Source organism: Macaca mulatta, chromosome 6 (assembly GCF_049350105.2).
Source record: "Macaca mulatta isolate MMU2019108-1 chromosome 6, T2T-MMU8v2.0, whole genome shotgun sequence".
In the NCBI taxonomy this organism is placed as follows: domain Eukaryota; kingdom Metazoa; phylum Chordata; class Mammalia; order Primates; family Cercopithecidae; genus Macaca; species Macaca mulatta.
The window spans coordinates 979,359-996,206 of NC_133411.1; the positions used below are offsets into that span (position 1 = coordinate 979,359).

Below are 16,848 nucleotides of genomic sequence, written 5' to 3' on the forward strand. Positions count from 1 at the left end.
CTGCTTAAAATCACATATGGATGTCGATTTATCTATAAAAGTTAAGAATGGAATTTGAGTGCAAAGAGTTGTGAAAATGCTAAAGGTTATGTACTAATGTATACATTACATTTGTGGAAATATTTGAAAGTGCAAGATTTACATTAAACTCTTCTCTTGATTTTTGTAATATCTACCTGTCATTTTCCCATTTGATTAATAGATGTCAGAGGGCTTAAATTTTGAGTGCCTGAATTCACTGAAATTAAAACTTCTTACATCAAATGTAATTGAACTGAATGTAGCAACAGTGCATGCTTTTATAAGTACTGATTAAAAAATATATAAAAACACATATCCATGAACATGCAGATGGGGGCAACATATTAAACCATGGAAGTAGAATTAGTATTGTTTTCTGAGAAGACAAATTTTTAAAAAGCTAAGGGGTCTTATAACTTTCTAGTTTCCAACTTATTTACCCTAAAGTGGAAGATTGACAGCAGCAGAAGAGGAGATCCTGGGCCAGTGCAGGCTCTGGGAGCAGCGGGGTGAGTGCTGGAAGGAGCTGGCTGGAGGCAGAGCCAGGGAGGTGCTCAGACAGGCCAGGACGGCCTCAGGGCACGCGGCTCAGTGAGTGAGAAAAGGTTCACATTTCTTGGAGAGCCCTTGACTCTGCCCACGGAAAACCCAAACTCCTTCCAACGGGGATGTGCATCTCATGTAAAAGTTGTTACTCCCAGAAAGAAAGCCAGTGGATGTAGAAATTTTACGTATGCAGAAATTACTTCAAATTTGTTTCTAACCTTATCCTTTTCTTCCCCCATCTTAATGTGTGGTGACTTTCTGCAGGTGACGCACACATCTTAGGAGAGCGCTGTATTTCAGTTGCTGTTGGCTCTGTTGTGACTTTGTGGTGTCCGATGTTCTGGTTCTGAGGTTCTGCCCAGAACGTGGCTCCTCCCTGCTGAGCGTTGCTTGTTGAAGGCCCGTGTGGAAACTTTCCCTGTAAGCTCGTTGACCGCAGCAGTCTTGGTTAAGAAACCTTTGGACCTCCTGAGACTTCACACAGCCTTCTAACCTTTCTAGTGTGTCCTTTTCATTTTACTGTTCCCCATTAACCCAGATGTTTTCCAGAATGTAAGTAATCTGCTGAATGCAGGGTGGGGGGTGTCCTCCGTTGGCTCTGGGGAGAAGCATCGCTGTTTCTCCGGGTGGAGTTTCCCGCCCACCATGGTGTGCTCCAAGACGCAGCAGGGTTCTTTGGCAGAAATAATCGTCGAAGGCCTGCGTCTCCGTGGCAGGGTGGCTGTGGGTATGGGACCTCGCGGCCATACCGGCCCCTCCCCATCAATGGCACCACGGAGAGGAGCAGGGGGAGGCCTGGGATCTGTCTCCAGAGTCACAGCTGTGCTTCCGAGACTGCGTCGTCCGTATGTAACTAGACATGCAGAGAAAGTGTTGGAGATAAGCAGGAGACGGTGTCTGTCCCTAATGAGCTCAGGCGTGCCCTTGAGAGGGTCAGGTTTCTGTGCGGCTGATCTGGACTCAGCCTAGCTGTGGCAGTGCAGGTGACTGCTGGGCTTTGGCAAGGCTGCACCCACTATCTGTCTGAAATGGCCCCCTTCCCTGGCTCGTGGTGCCAACTGGGCCCCCAGGCCTGAATTCCCGCCAGGACGGAGGCCCTGTGTATGTGTCGGGGAAGGGGGAGGTGGGGGTCCTACTTTATTGCCGTATCCAATGCCACGCGGGGTCAGCACTCAGGAAACATGTGCTGTGTGGGTCAGCGATTGAGTTCAGAAACCTGGAAAATTCAGCAGTGTAGGCTTTGGGCATGACCCGTCCAGCCTTGGGGCTCTTTCTTTCTCTGAATTTCCTTCCATGGCATCCTCCTCATCCCAGGGGCCCCTGTTCCCATATGGCTGTTGGCAACTTCACAGGTTCCTCTGCCTCCCCTCCCGGGCCCTGGTGTGGCTGGGGCAGCTAGTAGCTGTGTAGACCCCACAGCCAGTAGATCATTGGTGCCAACGCCTTGGGCCTGGTTTACTTGAGTCAAGGACTGCAGTACATGGCTGAGCCCACCCCGAATGCCTGGATCGGAAGGCCTTGGGTTGCAGAGGGGTGGGGGTTGGATATTGAAGGATAACCTGCAAAGCAGAAGGGGAAATGGCTGTGCTGATGGGCAGCTAGAGGAGTCTGTGCAGAGCCTGGGACCCAGTGCAGACACAGAGCTGACCTGGGCAATGCAGTGACACGGCCACCGTGGAATTGGGCAAAGTTACAGGCTTCAGACCGATATGGAGGGGCTGGTCTAAAACGATCCTCATTTTCCTTTAATCCTAACAATTGCTGGCTTACAGGGTGGGGGAGTGAGATCTGTGGTGGCTGCGAGGAGAGACAGGGATTTTAATTAAACCCCTCTTTCTGGGAGAGGGGAGTAGCCGTTCCTGTAGGGAGGTGAGCATCGTCATCTCAGGCAGCTCAGGCTGCTGTAACGAAACACCATTGACTGAGCGGCTTATGAACAACAGGAATTTGTTTCTCACAGTTCTAGCGGCTGGAAGGCAGGATCAGGGTGCCACACGGGTGAATTCTGGTGTGGGCTCTTTCCTGGTTGGCACACACCTTCTCTCTGGCCCTGACACAATGGGAGGGTGAGGGATTTGCTGGGCCCCTTTCTGAGGCACACATCCCATTCAAGGGTCTCCAGCCTCGGGAACTCATTACCTCCCAAAGACCACCTGACAGCTTCACATTGAGGCTGAGGATTTCAACCTGTGTTTTGAGGGGCAGGCAGGCAGTTTGTAACCGTCACCCTCTTTGTGTATTTCTGACTCAACATTGAGTCTGCCTTTGGCTCTCCAGGGGACAGAGCCTGTGTGGACACTGAGCAAGGTCAGAGCTGCAAGCATGTGCACATCGGGGGCAAGGGAGCTGCCAGGGGTGTGAGAAGGGGTTTCAGCGTCAATCGGAGCTGCTTTCCTGGCAAATGTACTCATAAGCTATCCTGGCAACATTTGCTTTTCACGAAGAGTGGATGAGGCAGTGGGGGCAGCAGGCGGTGTTGCCAGAAGCTTGGAGCTGATGAGCAGCAGAGAAGGGGCAGAGGCCACGACCTTGGGGTAGTCAGCAGTGCCAGGTGTCTGCCCTCCAGGCCTCACGTCTGTGACTGTGTAGAGACCGAGCCGACCGGGGCTTGCCGGCCAGTGTGGCTCTCATACAGGTGATTATCGCGTTGTGCTTTCTATGTAATGTTCCCTCAACCCCATGCCCACCCCACCAATTTCTGTGCCTAGCAGAAATGATGCTGCATTTCCTTGATGAAGCCTTGAGTTTCCTGTGGAGATGTAGGAATAGCATGATTTGACTCACGTCAAAATACTTTGCAGTGAAGCTGCACGGAAGAGGATTCTAGGCTTCCATTTGACGTTTTCAACAATGCCTGAGTGTTACAGGACCGTCTTGCTTGTTAATAAAGCACCAGATGAAAAAGGCTACTGGTTAATAAAGGAGACTTTTTACATTAGCACAGAGAGGGTGGCTTGAGATAAATTCAGCATAACGTAGGTGTGTTTGTAAGCCATCAAAAGGACCATCTCTCTGCTGGCGACACATGTTTTCCGGTATTGGTTTTGTTCTGTAAAAGGATGATTGGCATTCGGCAGAGTCATTCCAGAATTCACCTGGAAGGCGTCCACATGGTGCCTTGTTTTCTCCTGACATTCTGGGCACCACGAGGGATTATTCCTGTCTTCAGCACTAGCAGGAGACTTTTCCTGAACACTTGCTCCTCTTTGGCGTTGTGGGTGTGAAGGGGTCAGAGTGACCCTGTCGTCATGGAGTTTTCAGACACCATGGGGATAGTGTGGCTCGAGTGTCGGGCTCGGGTGGGAGGGAGACTTTCCCCAGAAAACAGCTGCCGATTCCAGGACGGCCCTCGACCCCTCCTCCCTCTGTTCCTCTGCGTCATGTGTGAATTAAGGCTGTTCTATCGTAGCGGGGGTGTCATGTTAACTGGAAGTGTGCTTTTTTTACTGGGCAGTAAGTAAATTAATGGTACATTTTCCAAGGACAGCGAGGTTTGATTTGATGAATCCAGTGGGGGAAAGGAGAAGGGGCTTGGCTGTGTGGGGATGTGTGTGATGGGAGCAGAATGGAGTAGCCATGCAGGCTTTTGGGATGGAGGGGCCACGCCCACATTTCCATGGGATCCGTCGCTGTTTGTGCCACTAGACCTGAACCTCTGTCTCTACTTCTAACACCCGTATAGTGAGGAAGCCCCTGATGGGCCTGAGTTGTTACTTCCCATGGCCATCGCTGGGAAATGCCCCAGACGCCTCTCCAGGCTGGTGACGGCCCTGGGGCTGGACACTGGCTTTGTCCTGAGTTGTTTCTTCTTGTGGCCATCGCTGGGAAGTGCCCCGGACACCTCTCCTGGCTGGTGACGGCCCCAGGCCTGGACACTGGGTTCGTCCTGAGCACTGCGAGGGGCTTGGGCTCCACGTGCAGCAGGCATCTGTGCATCCCTTTGGATGTGAGATGTTGGCGCTCGGCTTGGAGGCCAGTGCAATCTGGGTGTGGTCAGGATCCAGTTCATCCTTTGGAGAGAGAGCACCTGCCCGGGGACCCCTCTGAGGTACATAGTCATGCAGTGCCCTCACAGGATGCCCGGTCCCCCGAGAACTTCCCGCCATTCCCCTGGACCCTCAGGTATGGGAGTCAAGTGTGGTGTGTGTGTCACAGGCGGGGGTACTGAGGACACCACGTGCCTGCTCGTGCGAAGACCTGAAGTGCTGCGTGAGCTCGTTCCCAAGGGGCCGTTGGCATCTGGGGGCCTGTGGGTGTCTTTCCACTGGCAGGAAATAATGGGTGGCCCATGTTACCTTTTATGTCTTTTTTTTTTTTTTTTTTTCTTTGCCGAAAAGCTCTAATGCCAACGTCGCTGTCCTGCTATTGGAACCGCCCACCTCAGGCTCAGTGGCCCTCCTGTTTCTGGGCTGCTCCAGTGTTGTGTTGGGGTAACTGTATTAACTTCGTTTGAATTTTCTTCCTGTTCTTTTGGAATAAGTGTTGATAGTTTGTGCTGCTTGTTCACCCCAGAGGCGAGGATGTCCTTTAGGCCTGGAGGAGCACAGCCCCTGGAGGGAGGTGCCGGGCCTCTACCTCTCATGTCATCAGCAGCCCTCTCCACAACACGTCTCCTCTTCGCTCCTCGTGCCCACGGCTGGGGTCATGGGCCGCTCGCTCTGCTGTTTGAGATCCTCGGAAAAGATGTTTGCCCTGAAGAGAGATTGGGGGTGTGTGGCTGATTTTAAATAGGAGGAAATGATTGTAACAGAATGAGCAATGCCTAGCACTTAGTCTCAGGCTTGAGAAATTGTGTTTTAGAAGCAAGGTATCCCCAACTCCGGTTTCCTTCAAATTAAATCTTTTAAAGAGTCCACAAATATAAATAGTTAAAGCCTAAAACTATGCAACAGAGGGCCTAGAGCCCAAGCCACTGCCACCTCTGACTCCAAGACACCTCAAAAACTTGGCCCTCCTCCTCAGAGAACCCCCCTTCTGCTCCTCCTTCCACACTGCTCCCTCCACAGTGCTCCCTCCACAGTGCTCCCTCCACACTCCTCCCTCCACACTCCTCTTCCGCCCCCTCCCCTTCTTCCTTCCCCTTCCCTTCTTCCTTCCTTCCTCTCCCCTTCTTCCTTCCTTCCTCCCCTTCTTCCTTCCTTCCTCCCTTTCCTCCTCCCTCCTCTTCCTCCTCTTCCCCCTCTTCCCCCTCCCTGTCCTTGGGCAACCTCCATGGAACTCTGGTTCAAAGTCACTGGTCTGTGGGGCCGCCCATTTGATAGACGAGCACGCTGGGGACCAGACACAAGTGACTGACTCAGACCAGCTCGCATGTCGTCTCCTGCCTCCCGTAACACCGGGTTGTCCCTAATGGAAGAGAATCAATGATGCTGCTTCACTGATCTCCAGGGAAAACAGGTTGATAACAGGTTATAAACATGGGAATGTTTTGGAAAAAGCGTCGTCCACTTGTCAGCTCCATCTCTCCTGCCCGGAAGATGTAGGGGAAACCTGCCTTCAGCCCACCCTCATCCCATAACAGGACAGAGGACAAAGGGGCAGAGACCCAGGTCCTGTCAGTGCCCTCAGGAAACCCCCCATTTCCTCCTCATGGTGAAAGTGGAAACCATCCCACTGGACTAGATTTTCCCGGGAAGCCCCTTCAACCCCGAAAGCAAGGAATCTGGTTTGAGCACACACCATTCTCGGTGCCATGACTTTCTGCTGCTGAACCCTGCATACGTGGCCCATTGATCTTGCTAGTCCAGTGTTACTGGGTCCTGGGAGTTTCTGTGGGCTGATGGCAGGTGTTTACCATTGTGTTCAGAGGGGAGAACAGAACTTTATTTGTCGAAATCAGATGATAACCATTGCCATGTGATTCCTTGGGTTGGTTTGGGTGGGGGGTGCTCAATGCTTTTCCTGTGGGCTAAGTTCTACTTTGAGACCGTCTCTCTTTGTCGCCCAAGCTGGAGTGCAGTGGTGCGATCTTGGCTCACTGCAACCTCTGCCTCCTGGTTTCAAGCAGTTCTCCCTGCCTCAGCCTCCCAAGTAGCTGGGATTATAGGTGTGTGCCACCACGCTTGGCTAATTACAAAAATATTTAATATAGGCTGGGTTTTGCCATATTGGTCAGGCTGGTCTCGAACTCCTTGCCTCAAATGATCGGCCCACCTTGCCCTCCTAAAATACTGGGATTACAGGCTTGAGCCACTGTGCCCGGCCTGATCCTGACATCTTTTAAAGCTGCCTTCATGTACCAAAAGCCAGTCTATGTTTGAAAATCAGTCTTGAAGAGCCTAGGAGGAGAGGGATAAGCTTCAACTAGGTGAATAACTATGCATATGTTAAAAATATGGGCCAAAATCTACCCCAAATGTTAACTCTTCTGCTTTGCGTATTATATCCATTTATAGTTATTTCAGCACTAAGATTTTTAAAGACTCTTTTGATAATTATGGAGAAATTACTATTAAAACTCAGCTGCATTTGTAACACTTCAAAGAACTAATTGGATGACATCATTTTTCCCAGAGGCATTTTGGATTGTTACATAATTAATGTTTATCTCTTTGCCAGAAATCTTTTTTTTTTCTTTTCCAGAACAGATACCTGAAAAGAAAATTTCCTTTGCATTAAGTGTTATTTCACTGTGTGACAATCAATTTTTGAACGTGAGAACAAGATCATCATGTATTTTTGGGATATTTCTTGCTTAATAGTGATAATGCTAAGTGTTAAAATTATGCAACAATTTGTTTCTTTGAAAATTACTATTTGCCTGCTCACCAGGTGGGAGCTGATGAGAACGTGGATGTAAAAATTAACTTGTATTTAGCTTGTATAAAAGAAGTTTTAAAAAAAAAAAAGCTTGCTTTTTTTGTTTGTTTTGTGCTACTACTGAAGTTGCTTCGTTGTGGAAATGAGGTTATTGCAGGCACCTAGAATTTTATCTCCTTCACTTGTACAATGGGAAGAAATTCTCCAACAAGCACAGGAATCTGACTTTCTGATATTGAGACTCCTAGGCATCAAGCCCCGTGGAAAGGTTGGTGATTACGTGAGCGTTGGCGTTGATGTGGGTACCCTCCAAGCCGGACGCAGGGAGCAGGGAAGGGCAGAACAGGCCCCTCAGGAGCCATGAGAAAATCAAGTGTTGGCAGCAGTGGTGAGGGTTGATGTCAGGGGCCAGGAGGAGGTGGTGAAGGGAGCATGTGCCTCAAGGCAGCCCTGGAACCCGTGGTCCCTGCAGTGAGGTCTGATCTGCAGGGGACGTGGACGGCCACGTGGCAAGGCCCACGGACAGTCTGGACTTGGCTGCCTCAGAACTCTGGTGGACGTTGCAAACGGCCCCACAGGGTTGCAGTGCACATTCCTCGGACAGAGAGAAGACGCTTGTAACTGTTCTCGGCACGAAGCCAGCGCCCTGTGAACAGTGGCCACTGCTGTTGTGACTGAGTGCCGTCCAACTGGAGGCATTTGCTCTGCTCAGTTCACTTAATTGGGCCAGGAATGGGGTTGCCCTGCCTTCAACAAGCTTGACGCATTGAACGAGGACTCAGTAAAGTACTCTGTAAATAGCTCTCCTGGCTAGAGTGAGCAAAGCCCAGGGAGAGAGTGGTTCCTCAGTATTAGACAGGTGTTTGGCGGGGCCAGCTGTGTGGCTGCCAGAGCGAATGTGACCAGGAAGCCTCTGTCCCCCCGGAGGTGGCCAGCGTAACTGTTACACGTGCCGTAGGTAGAAAGTGGGCACTGCTGGGAAACTTGCTCATGTTGCTGTTTCCTGATTGGAAATTCAAGGTTTCTGAGCATCCTACATCGAATTTGTACATTGCTGAGACTGTACACCTTTCAACACTTGTTTTTTCCTGCTTTTCGGATCTATACAACCTGGCATTTGGCCGTGGCTTCCAGAACAGGCTGGATGCAGAGTGAAGTCCTCTCCTCACTGTCAATCTTTGCAGATGTCTTTCTTGAGAGTCTCAATTAGGTTTTTACTTAGCTAGACTTTTTAAATTGCCATGCACATAACTCTACCAGTTACAATCGTGAGCTAACGTGGGATTTTGGTTTTACTTTGATGAATGTTTAACATTTGCATGCTGGATGTAGGGGTGGAGGTCATTTATCTGCTTTTCATTTCCTTCTTGGTTATACTTAGTGACTTTCAGGTACGGTGTGGAAAGCCTGGTACAGGGTGAATTGCAGGCTGCAGTGTGGCGCGGTGGACGAGAGGCGTGGGCTGCAGTGTGCACAGTGGATGAGAGTGAAGCTATTTCCATCCTGGAGGGAAACACACAGGAAACAATTTAAAAAACTGATCATCTAGCTTGAATGAGGTCCAACAAATTCAGTTTGCAAAGTTTAACTTCCAAGTTAACTTAGTAACTTTTCCCCTAAGTCATTAATTTAGTAGCTTATGTTTATTGCCTAAAGCATAATAGTCATAAATTCTAAAATGAATGACTAAACATGTAATAATTTAGGCATACAGCACCTGAAGGGAAAACTGCCAGTATGCTAAAATATTGGATACAGATGCTCAAAAAATATAATGTAGCATTCTTACAATGCATGTGCTTTTAGCATGTAACTTGGTGAGTAGTTTTGAGCTATATTTGTAGGAATGTGTATCTTGAATACTTTAGGACACCACTGGAGATGTGTGCTTGAGAGGTATAAATACTGAATGTTCTTCTCCCTTCCTTTAAATGAAAAACATTAGCTCCCTTGATTTTTATTTTTATTTTTTGAAGTGGACTCTCACTCTTGTTGCCCAGGCTGGAGTGCAGTGACGCAGTCTCGGCCCACTGCAACTTCCGCCTCCAGGGTTGAAGTGATTCTCCTGCCTCAGCCTCCCCAGTAGTTGGGATTACAGGTACCCACCACCATGCCCCGCTAATTTTTGTATTTTTATTAGAGATGGGGTTTTGCCATAGTGTCCAGGCTGGTCTCAAACTTCTGACCTCAGGTGATCTGCCCACCTCGACCTCCCAAATTGCTGGGATTACAGGCGTGAGCCACTGCGCCTGGCCAGCTCCCTTCTATAATGATTTATACAGTTGTTTTTGCTTTTTGTTTTTTCGAGACGGTGTCTCACTCTGTCGCCCAAGCTGGAGTGCAGTGATGCAAATCTGGGCTGACTGCAGCCTTCACCTCCTGGGCTCAGGTGATCTTCCCACCTCAGCTTCCTGAGTTGCTGTGACTAGACACACGTCACCATGCCCAGCTTTATTATTATTATTATTGGTATTTTTAGTAGAGACAGGGTTTTGCCATGTTTTCCAGGCTGGTCTCGAGCTCCTGGGCTCAAGCAATCTCCTGGCCTCAACCTCCGAAACTGCTGGGATTACAGGCGTGAGCACCACATTTGGCCCATTTTTTTTTTTCTTCCAGGATTAGGAGTCGACTTTCAGAAAATCCTTCAACCTTGCAAGCTTAATTTTCCACAAAAGTATTCCTCTAGGATAAAAACAAGACACAAAGAAGTACGTGTGGACTGCAGTTAAAAATTTTCAAGAAAACTTAGCTTAGGAAAGTTGACATTTACAAAGAGCAGGAGGCCCGTTCAGTGCCTTCTAGGCACTGGGAATGGCGGTCTGTGGGCGACCCTAACATGTGCGGCGTCCTGAGACGTGATCGTGGTGTTCACGCTTTTACCGAGGGCTTCCCGGGAGTACCAGAGGCTGTTCTTCTGCAGTCGGCCAGCCAGGCAGCAGCTGCTGGAGAAGGAACAAATAGCAAAAGACAGATGTCCACGGTGTTATTGTGGCAGAGAGGTTAAAACCAGGGTCACTTTGTTCTTACAGTTTTAAAAAACTAATAATGAAGTCCTTAAATATGTTTAGGATTTCAAAGTAGTTGTGGGTGTGTCTGTGTCTCTAGCTCCCGTTCGGGTGCTTCCTGCGAAGAGAGCTCAGAGACGCCACCTTTCCTTGATGAGGTGACAGGGCCTGGAGAGGTGTGAACCCCGTGGTGGGGGGATGACTGACCTGGGGTGAGTCTGGGTCAGTGTGGGGATCCAACCCCACTCCACATTCCTGTAGGGAATCCACAGTTCTAAGTCTTTATGATAGGGGTAAAATGAACCTGGAAGAGGTGTTATTTTTTAAGAAGTAAGTGCCATGCTCTTTTTTCCTCATACTTTTCCGTGTTTAAGCAGCATTGAAGGATAAGGCACTAGTAGCATGTTGTTTTGGAAACAATGTTGTTGGTTATTTTACGTTGAATATGGTACTAAGGTTGCCTGGTAACAGAAGTTTTCCTTAAACAACATGGAACTCTGTTGAATCTGTTGCCCCATTGGCTGAGCCGTCTGAAATCAGTGCAGTAGCAGCTGAAGAGGCCTCTTCCCCTTGGAGGAAGCCGCTGGATTGGCAGGAGGCACCGCTCTTGATTTGAGGGAGTGAGGCGCCTTTGCAGGGACCCCACGTGGCCCCTGCAGCTCTCTCCTGCCCCCTGCTGGTTGGCCAAGCAGCCTCGCGACAGTGTGCTCAGTGTGAATGTTCACTGGGGCAGGCCGAGGCTTTTGTTCCAGAAACACTGACTTCAGAAACGGCCGGCTGTGTGTGTTGAGCATGGCAAGAAAGACTTACGTGTGTCTTAAACCTCTTGAACAAAGCAAGTTGATGTTTCAAATGCATCTCAAAGGCTAATGACTTTGCTATGGTCAATATTCAGGAGAAAAGAGGGTTTGATGAAACAGAAAGACAGGAGTGGCAAGTGACGTGCTTGTGCCCCGTATGACTAAGCGATGTCCTGGCCGTTCCACACCACGGCCTCTGAGCAGCCAGCCTGCAGATACTGGGTCAATTTAGATATCCCTGATCTCTGCGGAGGTTTGATCAGGTAGCCCAAGAGCAGATAAACACAAACGCTGACTGGAAACCCTGGCACACGGAGACACTGGAAACAGCAAGCTGCTATTAACATCATAGTAAGAGACAGTCGCCTGCTCTCAGGGGTGTCAGTTTCTTTTGCTTCTAGACGTTCATCTGCGTTACAATACAGTTTTGCTGTTTATCCCCATTACTCCACTGTCTTCGCCGTTAAAGTCTCAGCCAGCACTTAGCTCTGACACTGCAGGAGTTTCACTGTGCGGCTGACCAGGCCTACCTGGCTTGGCTGTAAAGCAGGTGAGATTTTCCGGAAGGCAGTGACGAGAACCCGAGGCAGGAAAGAGCATTGCTGGTCTACATACGGCAGTGCACCTGCAGCAGAGCATGTACGTGCACGTTCAGGCTAAACAGGTGTAGGAGAGAAGAAAACCACCTACAATTAGTCACTTAAAATGCCACACACCCAACCCTTGAGACCCTAGCACATAGAGTAGTAGTGGTCTTGGAGATGGCAGGTGTGCTGAAGTCTGATTTTCTCACTTAGCTTTTCCAGCAGCGTTTTCCTCATCTCTAAGCTGGGGCTAACAACTGCCACGCGTAGATTTGTGCATGGAACCGTGCGTGTAAAGTGGGGTAGCCCCCAGGACCTAGGAAGGACTCGTGGTCAGTGTCGGTGGTCATGCGTGCTGTACGGGTCCCCCAGGAAGATGATTGCTACATATAACTCCCTCCGTTCAATGTCACTGAATGTAAAAGGTGGGACATTGGCTTCTGATGTGTCTGGTTTGCTGCAGGCCACGCTGCACCCCGTGGTTCCTGAGCCCTGAGCTGAAGTACATCCTGCTGCATCGCCTGTGTCGCTTTTGCTGTGTCACTTAGAGCTCCTGCCCTGGGAAACTTCCTCGCGCCTGACGAGCACCACAGTTTGCAGCAAGACCTGTCCAAAGCGTGGACTGCGAGAGCCCCGCTGTGGTCCTGTCCTCTCCATGTTGGGAGCGACTTTGTGGGGTTTGTCGGCCCTTCTCTCAGGTGTCCTGTGTCTCATGGATCAGCCGACGAGCCCCGTCTGGAGGAGCACTCTGCAAAACGCTGCCGGCCACCCAGATCTCCTAGCGCAGAGTGAGGCCACATCTGCAGACTTGACCGCACAGAGTCCCGAGGCATTCGGCAAGAAGGGGAGTGGGATGTGTGTGAGATCCCACTGCGGAAGCCGGCTCTGCTCCGTACTCTGCGTGCGGGGTGCCTGATGTTCAGACCTGCTGTGTCTATCGGGGGCCATGGCGGGGTGGTGGGAGTGGGGGCAGGGAGCAGCGCGGATGGATCCAGGAAAGGACTTAGTTGAATCCCAGCTGCCCACATACCTGTTGCTGGTCTTGGACAAGGTCCCTAGTTTCTCTGGGCTTTCGGTTTGATTGTAAGACTAGGAAGCCGCCCCAGTCTGAAGATGTCGGTGTGTGCGGGAATGCCTGGCGCAGTCACCATGGGTTTTCCTTCAGCCTCCTCCGTGCCCCTCCCTGGGTCAATCAGTATCCATGCGTGCCACAGGTAAATTACAGTCCCTCTGAAAAACCAGTTGACCCGAGTTTTATGGTCGAGCATGGGTGAGTGTCCTTGCCAGGAAATGCCACTAGATGTCTTGGGCCTGCTCCTCTACCTCCACAGCAATCCCCGGAACAGGCTGGTTCAGGACGTGGGAGGTGGGAGTCGGTGTTGTACCTAGGACAGGCTGAAGTCAAAGGCTCATTTGCTCTGTGAGGGGTGATCAGGATGGCACATCAAGTGGAGCCCCATGGCTGACCCTGGAGGTGGACGGTCGGGTCGGATTGGCCGCCCTCCAGCACGTGTTTCGAGTGATGCCTTCCCTGGGTTACGCAGCCCTGATCTGTAGCGCACAACTTCCCAGCTCCAGCCAATCTGGTCTTGCCGTCTCCTTCCAAGAAGGTGGGTGCGGCGCAGTTGCCTTTAAGCGGCTCCTTCTGGACACCGCAGGGCGGCAGCAAGCAAGCATGGGTGACTTTTTTCTTACGTTGACCACAATACGCGGGGCCAGCTTTGCACGATCCCATTCAGCATCACACGTGTGCATCGGCCACTCACCTGTCCATCTGCCACAGACAGGCTTGGACAGGACCATTGAGTGGCCTTTACGGCAAAGAGCCTAAAGGGCTCACAGGAAACCTGGACCCAGCGCAATGATAACAGCGCAGCAATACCTGTCATTGATCAAGGGGTATTCTGGGCCCGACATGGTGTTAAGTGATCCAGTTCGGTTAGCACTCTTAGAATTAACCCCCTTTTGCCTATCAGGAAATCGAAGACGGAGGGCATTAACGCCAGGGAGCAGGGAGTAAGGGGACACACAGAGGGGCTGAGGGGCTGGGCATTCTGAGCCCACGGATCTGCCCACAGGCCCCGGCTGCACGGGCACCAGGGCTGCTGCTCTGGAGGGGATGAGGAGCTCTGGGGAAAAGATGGAGCCTGACGTGGGTAAGATTTGGATATTTTCAGAAGAGATTTTCAGCCTGGAATGAGGGTGTAAGTGACTGAATCGGAGTGATGAGCCAGATAGCCCGGCTGCGGGAGCTCCCCTGTGGGGTGAGGGAGGAAGGCCTTGGGGGCATGTGGCTGAGCAGAGGCGCTGGGTCGCCAGGAGCCGCCGCGGGTTTGGAAAGGGGGAGAAACGCAGCGCCCTGCACTGCAAGGGCACCGAGACGTGGTTGTGGTTCTTCCTGACCGTGACAGACACAAATGGTGCTGATGGTGGAATGCACGGAGTTTGCCTTCAGAGAACTCCTGCTGTCTTTTAAAACCTGGGCCTCTCATTTAAACTTGGTGGCCTCAGGTGAATGGTCAGAAACAGTTTCTGATGAGGTTGCAGAGACTGTGCATGGCCTCTGATTGTGCACATCCTGTGATTGTGTATAGTCTCTGATTGTGGCCTCTGGCCTCTTTGTGGTCTCTGATTGTGTGGGTCTCTGTGTGTGGTCTCTGATTGTGTGTGGTCTCTGTGCAGCCTCTGATTGTGTGTGGTCTCTGATTGTGCTCAGTCTCGGATTGTGTGCGGCCTCTGATTGTGTGCGGCCTCTGATTGTGGGTTGTGTGAGTTTCCCGGGATTAAGTAGATGAGCCTCGTGCTGGGGCAGGTGTGCCTTGTGTTGGGCATGTGGATAAAGAAGTTTAACCCATCTCCTCTTTGAGAATGGCAGGGCAGTAACAAAGGCGGTTGATTTATACATGGCCATCCTCGTGAGGTGAGGACCTGAAAGGTTTACTGCTTTCCCGGAAAGCTGCTCTGGGCGTCACCATCACTGATCATGGACAGCAGCTCAGAAGCCCCCTTAAGGTGCAGGGAGGGACCGGCGCTGGTCCTGTCTGTGCCCAGGCTGCTGGTCACCCTGACGGCCAGGCGATGGCTGCCTGTGCACGAAGCTGGGGTTAGAGTGAATTTGGGCAGTGTCGGCTTTGATTTAGGTCAAGACTGATCAGTCTTCCTAAAATACTAGCCATGAAAGCTTTCATAGATTGTAGTTCTTTGGGAGATTTATATGTGGTTTTTAAAGCACAGGGCCCATGGCCAGTGTTGAATTACATTTTGTTCAGTGTAACTGACAGGACACTGGACCTGAGTCTCAGGCCTGCCACAGGGTTCAGGGAGCTTCAGAGAGGGAGATGTTTGTGCTCAAGTTTTCGCAGATGGGATGGGACATGGGCATGGGGCTGGAATGCTCTAACCTTCAATCTTCAGTCATCGGTATCACCTGTGCACACGCATATCGTTTTCAAAGATGGACAAGCTTTTGGGAAATATCTGAAGACTTTTCCAGTTTTGAAAGAAGCCGGGATGACACTGGAAACGTCAGGTGTCTTGGCTGCTGATCAGGTCCATCACCACGCACATGGTCCCTAACCTGGCCCACCTCTGATCATGCACAGCGGGTGACGAGGTCCATAACCTCACACTTCTGTGCACAGCAGGTGACCAGGTCCCTAACCTCAAAATCTTCTGATTGGGTGCAGCTGGTGACCAGGTCTGCAACTTCGCATGGCTCTGATTGTGCAGAGCTGGTGACCAGGTCACTAACCACCCACACCTCTATTCATACCCAGCGGGTGACCGGGTCCATCACCTCACACCTCTGATTGTGCACAGTGGGTGACCAGGTCTGGAACCTTGCACACCTCTGATCGTGCACAACGGGCGACTAGGTCCATGACCTCACGCCTCTCTGCACAGTGGGTGACCAGGTCCATAACCTCACACCTCTGATCGTGCACAGCTGGTGGGCACAGGACCCACTTCAGTGAGGGGCTGACTTCCCAGGTGTGAAGGGGGAATGCTGTGTGGCTCGCTAAGCCCCTCCATGCTTTGGGGGCTCCAGGCTGTGGCCGGCAAGTAGGAGGTTGTCCCAGGAGGCAGCTGCAGGGTGGAAGTACGATGTTGTCGTAGGGGGCCACTGTGGGGGGGTGGGACGGGAGGCAACTGCAAGTTGGAAGTAGGATGTTGTCCCAGGAGGCTGCTGTGTGTGGGGGAGGGAGGAGGCAACTGCAGGGTGGTGTGGTGGTCCCCGTGCCACTGATTTCAGGTTAAAATAGAATGTGGACCTCTTTTTACCATAGTTTTTAATTACTCCGCTAGTTTGTGTTGCTGTCTCTTGCTATGAAGTCCACAGTCTGATGTCTCTGTGGTCCCCATGTTTCCCTTCTGCTTGTGTTACCCGATCCTGTGGGTCAGCTGTGAGGAAACCACTCTCCACTCCTCATCTGGAGTGGTCTCGAGCTGGGTGTGCTGGTCTCCTTGTAGGCTAAAGTGTTCTTCTGTTACTGTTTTCTCTGTTTTTTGACCAAATTTAGCAGACTTGTGTATGATGCAAACACTTCAAAAAATGTCTTTTGCCTTTATGAAAAAAACACTTGCATTGCTTTAAAATGAACCTTTCCTGTGTCTCCATCCTTCCTCACAGATTGCTCTGTGTTAGAAACTCGGTGGTGTGTGTGCTTCATGGCCTCATTCCATCAAGCACTGTAACCTGATTGCAAAAGTGACTACACTCAAGGCAAAAAACTTTGCAAATGTTGAAAAGAATGAACAAAAACAACATATTGTTCTCTTGTCATCCTGAAATGGCTACTCTTAAGATTTTGATGTAGTTCAAACTACATCAAACTCTCACCTACTCCTGTGCCAATATTCATCCTTCAGCTCTGCCTCCGTTCTTCCTTTCTTTTTTCATGCTATGGGGTCTGCTTTGGAGATGTTATCTACTTTCATTCTTCCAAAGTCAAGCTTCTAGCTTTGGTTGGAACTGCAGACCCATTGTGACTCATTCAGCAAATACTTTCTAAGCACATGGATAGTCACTGAGAATACCGTGGTTCACCAACATGACTGTGGCCCCTGCTCACACGAACTTGCGGCCTGATGGGGAGAATGGGCACTAATATGACAATCAGTCTAATGGGTTTC

The 16,848-nt window shown here is 50.6% G+C and overlaps 1 long non-coding RNA gene across 1 annotated transcript; it reads right to left on the reverse strand.

The window, feature by feature from the left end:
* Positions 1–269: 269 nt before the first annotated feature.
* Positions 270–13,147, reverse strand: LOC144341364 (uncharacterized). Its single transcript, XR_013418231.1, has 2 exons — positions 10,097–13,147; positions 270–8,829 (listed from the first exon to the last, which is right to left on the reverse strand). It is a non-coding gene; the product is annotated as an uncharacterized LOC144341364 (long non-coding RNA).
* Between the last annotated feature and the right edge of the window lie 3,701 nt (positions 13,148–16,848).